Genomic DNA, 6,813 nt, shown 5'->3' with positions numbered 1-6,813 from the left:
TGACATGTTCTATGTACCTACATACGTACAAATGCATATTTTTCCTTGTTCTCATATTTTCAGTGTATATTTTTATAGTATCCATGAAAAAATGCACTTCTTTGTAATAACTAACCCTACCTGTATCTTTTCATAGAAATGATACTCAGGATATAATTTAGAGATTATTCCCATTTCCTCACATATATCTTTGACTTTTTTTTTTTTAATTTTTTTTTCAACGTTTTTATTTTTATTTTTGGGAGAGAGACAGAGCATGAACGGGGGAGGGGCAGAGAGAGAGGGAGACACAGAATCGGAAACAGGCTCCAGGCTCCGAGCCATCAGCCCAGAGCCTGACGCGGGGCTCGAACTCACGGACCGCGAGATCGTGACCTGGCTGAAGTCGGACGCTTAACCGACTGCGCCACCCAGGAGCCCCTATCTTTGACTTTTTATAGCAAAATATGCATTCGCTACAAAAAGAGGAGGGCAAGAACAATGCGATTTTATTCTTCATATGTTTTCAATTTAACTCCCACGGAGTTGACAGGCATTGACTGAAAAGCAGATCCCAGGGAAGAACTCAGTCTGTGATTCTGTGTGGCTTTATATTCTCTCTGCTACAGTTGGGCAGGACGGGAAGGCTGGACGTGGAAGACGAGGTGGGAGGAGAAAAGATATTTGAAAGCGGCAGATAGGAAATCAACAAAATGACAAGGTACAGTAGTTATTGGATGAGCATTCCGGGCAGTAGTCAGCCAGGAAAATGATTTTTTTTATTCGTGAAATCCCAGGGAGGGTAATTAAACTCCTCCCACTACAGCTCTATTCCATTTCACCGAGGCTATTGTAATGTGCTCGCATTCAAGGGGAGCCACACTTGTTGAATTTTATCATTTTCAGAACAGCTATGGGGGACAAAAATAATTAAAGACCTATGTAGACTAAATGCACCCTCAAAACACTAGCATTTTATTCAATGCTAGACCCAATTGATGCGCGCTATAAATAAACACAATGTTGGTGTTGGCATTATGTGGTTTCTGCCTTTATCAAAGAGCGCAGTCAGCTGTCAGGGAGGAGAAAGGTAAATAGTGCGTGACCCACATTTACGTAATTCGCACACATTACGTTTCAATAACAAAGACTTGACCTAAATTTGTTGAAGCCTCCATAGACAAGTACTTATTACATAAACGTTTATTGTGTACATACGGACAGCATTCACACTCAATATATGCTGAAGTGGTATCTCGAAGGTACTGGTAAATATCTGTTGACCGTCTCCGTAAGTCACAAGTTGGCTGGTATTTTATTGAGCAGAATGTAGTTCCTCCCATAGCCCGGGTTCAGTGCATACTTTGAACTCTTCTTACCTTTCAAACATCCCAAGTGAGAAACAACTGGACACAAGTGAGCCAGGGCTGCTGGTATTCGTCACGCCCCGGTTTACACTGCACAGGCGAGCGGTCTATCGGTGGGCTGGGGGCTGGCCCAGTGAGGATGCGGCCACTCTCTGCCTGGGACTCAGAAGATAGACCAAGTTTCACCACGTCACCAGGGATGTGACGGTCCAGTCACAAGGTTTCTTTAGCTTTTAGTTTCTTAATAGGTATAATGAGTAAAATCACGGCCTCACAAAGCTGTAAGGAGGACGGTAAGAAATATTTTTAAAGTGCTTTTTCTTGTTCTATGAACATGACCGAACCTACCGATTTAAAGCTCTGACAAATCTAACACGCAAACCGTCTTATACACCTGTACGTGCTTGATAGAAGTTTCCCTATGTCACCCTTGCAGATACTCAGAGAGATAGGTGTCCTATTTCCCATATATCAAAGAGGAAAATGAAGATTAAGAAAACTAAACCAAGGGGCACCCGGTGGGCTCAGTCAGTTCGGCGTCCAATTCTTGATTTCAGCTCAGTTGACGATCTCAAAGTTTCATGAATTCGAGTCCCGAGTTGGGCTCTGTGCTGACCGTGCAGAGCCTGCTTGTGATTCCCTCTCTTTCTTTCTATCTGCCCTTCCCCTGCTCCTGGTCTCTCTGTCTCTCTCAGAATAAATAAACTTAAAAAAAAAGGTGAAGCAATTTATCCACACTGCATCGCTATTAGGAACATGTTTAAGATTTGTGCTAATGTCTTTGGGACCACAGGATATTTAGGACTTTGCCGTAAAGTTTGCCCATGATCTCTATATTCTCCATTTTCCTAAGCGGTGCATGTGATTGCCATATCACCTTCAGAGATTCTTTCTAGAAGGCACGTACATGCTGTCTACATTTCAGATGGCCAAGCCAACTGTGAGTCAGCTCTGCAGGGAAGCCTGCTCCCCCTGCACTGGCCTGTGATGCCTCAAGGAGGAGGCTGGACCTGGAAGAAGAGGAACCTCTGTGCTCCCTGAAGGCTCCCTGAGAATCTTCTTTTTCACTGTCATTAGTGCCATGATCACGGTCATTGACCCGGGCATGCTAATTATGTGTTTTGGGTCAGAGAAGTAAAACAAGAATAGAAACACAAATATGAAAAGTCACAGGTTGCATATATTTTTAAAGTTCTAGTAGTTGTTCCTTGATAATGTGAAAACTGCCATTCTGTACCTTCTCAGGGTTTGTCTGCATCATCCATGGACAACCCAGTCATGTCTACTCTTAGACAGATGCTGTCATTCTCCTCCTGTTAGGACTTGGTGGTTGGAGTAGGCTATTAGGCACAATCATAATTGGTGACAGGCATAAATTGGAAACAGAATTACATACATTTGATTACTTTTTTTCATACTGTGCAGTGGCTTTTATACCTAATAATTAAGAGGTGAAAATGGGCCACCAGAGACTGGCTTTGGAAAGGTCACACCTGCTCTAGCCCACCTTTCCTGGGGCCAGACTCCTGGTACCAAAGGAGGCAAATTCAATAATAGCAGGTGATATTTAAATTTATAAGTCAGGAAAGTTCCAAGTCAGATGTATAAACAGTATAATGGGTTTACTCTGTCTTGCATGTCTCATCTCTAAATTGTTAACAATACAACTTGGATTGGGATAAAGTTTTAGTGGGTGTACCTCCTCAGATTCCTGCTTGCCCTCCTCTGTAGGAGAACTTTTTGATTTGTTCCATACAGAGAAGGGAAACTCAATTAAGATAAGTATCAAAATCAGAGAAATATAGTATGATTGTTGGCTTCTAGAATTTGATGCAGCCAAAAATGTCACATTGTAGAATACTTAATCATATTCAGACATATGCACAATAATTCAAATTTTCCATTTGAAAAGGGATTAGATAGCACCTCTCCATATAAAATGTGGTCCACCCCTCATCTGCTAGACATCCTTCTGCACATACGTTTGGGGACCAGGACATCTAACTGGAAAAAGCCATACCTGCATGGAAGGGAAGCACAAAGTTCCTCTGTGGGTCACTGTGAGTGCTGTGTACTCTTTCTAGATTCCCTGAGCCCATATCCCTCCTCCTGGGAATAGCGTGCCACGATTTTGGTTCAAACCATAGACTGAATCTATGCTCCTAAAGTATTATCTCCAAACTTGTTCTCAGTTTTGCATCAGCAGGCCGGTTCAGCATTCTATCAAGCCAGACGTTTCCAGATGGCGTGTTATGGTGCAGCCGGAGGACCCCATTATCATTTGACCCACTCTCCCAGCATCTTTTATGCAAGGTAGATTTCCTGGGTCCACAGGATATTATATGGGACCTTTTAAGCGTGGATCAGATGCTCCATAATCAATTGAGGAGTCATGCTGCTTAAGACCCTATCTATGGTTAGGGAAGGAAAGCAAGTCTGCTTCTGGAGTATGGCTCTATTACTGTGTGAAAAAACTGCTGGTTCTTTCAGGATGGGAGGGGTCCCTCAGTGTGTCCAGTTGTCACCAAGAGTTTTCAGGGTCTCTTTAAGAAATTGGTCTATTTAGGGGCACCTGGGTGGCTCAGTCAATTAAGAGTCTGACTCGGTTTTGGCTCAGGTCTCAGATGATCTCATGGTTCATGAGTTCAAGCCTCACATCAGGCTCACTGCTCAGTGCAAAGCCTGCTTCAGATCCTGTGTCTTCCTCTCTCTCTGCTCCCCCCCCCCCCACCACCAAATAAATAAATAAACATTAAAAAAATTGGTCTTATTCAGACCTTAGCATTTGTTTCTCCTGCTCATAGTTTTCATATTGGGTAGCAGGAATAGCCCAATCTCAGTGAGTGAACCTTTGTTATTGGACTCATGAATAGTGTTCATCTGTGCCACTGAGGACACCCCATCCATGTGCCTGCCGCGACGACTTTTGGGTAGCCAATGACAGAGGCTAGCTGATATCAGCTGGCTGAGCCCTTTTGTTACTCGGCTGGAGCTTTTCTCTTGGTGAATGCTCTCTGATGGACATAGTGGTTGAGACTAAGAACTTCACATTTTATTATTCCTCCTATACATCCATCCCCGATTTCCTCATCATCAGAATTCCAATCTTTTCCTCTTGAAGCCCATGAACAGGTAGCCAGACCATTCACTACTGCCCCTGACTCCTTATTTATTCTAATTCGGAGCTACTTCTTTGTCTATACACATTGGTTGGCCACACGTACCCCTTGAAGTTCTGCCCATTCGGAGGACATTCCCACATCATTAGGTTTATCTCCAAGACCATCTCTGATTGAGGTGGTTGGGATACTGCTCTGTATTTTGAACTTGCATTTCTCTACTGAACCCAGCCATAAGCTTAGGTTTTTCTTCTCAAGCCAGCTGTTTATCTAGAATCTCCCCATGTGACCATAGCAGATACCTGAGATGTCTCCCGTATACTTGTGTGACAGTTTTATTTCCGGTTTATTTCCTTTAAAAGAAAACTGCTGGGTTGAACTTGATTAGCTTTCATTAAAACATAACCCAAAGTTGTTCTACCAATTTACAGTAGCATTACAGAATATTAGTGTTTCTGTTTTCCTACATCACAGTCAATACTTTCATTATTAAATCTTGAATTTTTTCCCATTAGCTTCCCATATCCAAGCTGTGTTAATTTACATTTTTTAACTGTTAGCAAAGTTAAGAATCTTCTCATTTTTTATTTTCTCCTAATATTTTTAATATTCTAATTTTTCTAGTATTGTAACTCTATTCATTCATCAATTGCTGGCTTATTCTTTCCTTATTTGCAGTGGGTTGTTTACTTTGAGAATTTTGATTTGTAGGATTTCTTCGTATATTCTATATACTAGTCTGATATATCTATGTATGTGTATTTACATGCATTATCTACTCTCATACTATGAATTGTATTCTAATTTTGCTTACTTAAATAAGATTTTTGTCACACATAATTGCTTAATTTTAATTAATGCAACTTTATCAAACTATATTTTAAATTTTATCTTTTTGTCTTTATATCATAAATTCTACCAAATACTGTTGACTAAAAGGAATTTTAATGCTTAAAATTCGTCTCTTCTATATTGGTTTTCTTCCACCTGCTATCTATGTATATAGCTACTTCATGTCTTTATCTATACCCCAATCCTTGTCCAAATCCATCCATATGTGATATGTGTATATGAGTTTAATATTAGATAAGGATCTAGCTTATTTTTTGATGTATAGATGACAAATAGTCTCTTCACCATTGCAATGTCATCTTTGTTTTGTCATATATCAAATATGTCTCAAAAAGACACACATGCACACACACTTTTTATTATGGCTGTTTATCATGTTTCTCATTGTGTGTGTGTGCGTGTGTGTGTGTGTGCACGTGTGTGTTTTCTATCCCTACTCCAGTCTCCTACTGTTGTTTATTTCTATATCTTTATAATGTATTTAAGTTTCAATAAACTGAGTTTCCTTCTCTTTCACTCCATCTTACAATTTGATGTGGCTGTTCTTGAATTTGCATCTTTCTGCATTTATGTATTAACTTGTTATAACGTCACCCAAAACCACACTGGTTTTGATTAAAGACAAACTGGAAGCAGTCTCAACACCTTTACAATATTGACTGTCTTCTTTCAAAGCATGAAATCTATTTTAATAATTTAGATCTTTTTGTATGCCTACTCTGTTCACAAGGATATTTTACTTCAATCAATTATTCCTGGTGTTTAGAACATTATTGGTACTTTATTGTGACCCTATCTCTAGGAAACTTGATCTTTTTAATTCTAATAATTTAAAGATTGTCATTTTCTATGTATTGTCATATTGGTTGTCGATTTATCACAATGCCAATTTGACTTTTTCCTTTTTGGTCCTTAGATGATTTCTTCTTCCTGTTTCTGGTCTTACTGCTGACAGGCATCACCAGTACCCTGAGGGTAAGCATTGTGTGCTGGTATCTGGCTTTAAAGAAAAACTTTTAATATTCTCGATAAGACATTATTAATGTAATTCACTAATTTCTGTATTTTGACCTTACTTCCATTCCAATATACACATTTAAGTCTGCACACTTTCATTTTTAAAGTAGTGTTTACATGTTCACTCAATTTGAAATAATGTGAAGTTTCTATTATGACTACTTTATCAACCCAGAACTTAGAAAATTAGGGTTTTTTAAGATCCATTTTGCTCTAAATTAAGCTTAAACACAATGTCATTTTTTTATCATCTATACCAAATCATTTATACCACCCATTATTTCTTGATTATTAAGGGTGCACTTGACATGTTATATATTAAAAAAAGCATCTCACAAAGTTAAAGTTAAGAACCACTGATGGAAATAAGACTCTGTTGCAGAATTCAGCCACTTAGAGAACCATTGCCCCAACTATCCACCCCCCTGAGAGCAAGCAGCCCAAGGAGGCTGGTTAACAAAGGACCATGCAGGTGACAG

General features: G+C 39.6%; 1 long non-coding RNA gene across 1 annotated transcript; it reads left to right on the top strand.

Moving 5' to 3' along the window:
• The first annotated feature begins 2,200 nt into the window (after positions 1 to 2,200).
• Positions 2,201 to 6,424, top strand: LOC147571804 (uncharacterized). The gene is made up of 3 exons (XR_015246908.1): positions 2,201 to 2,286; positions 3,539 to 3,659; positions 6,234 to 6,424. It is a non-coding gene; the product is annotated as an uncharacterized LOC147571804 (long non-coding RNA).
• Positions 6,425 to 6,813: the final 389 nt, after the last annotated feature.

Source organism: Puma concolor, chromosome F2 (genome assembly GCF_028749965.1).
Source record: "Puma concolor isolate L17-30 chromosome F2, mPumCon1.1.hap2, whole genome shotgun sequence".
In the NCBI taxonomy this organism is placed as follows: Eukaryota; Metazoa; Chordata; class Mammalia; order Carnivora; family Felidae; genus Puma; species Puma concolor.
The sequence above is the reverse complement of the archived record's forward strand: the minus strand, read 5'-3'. Positions and strand labels throughout refer to the sequence as shown.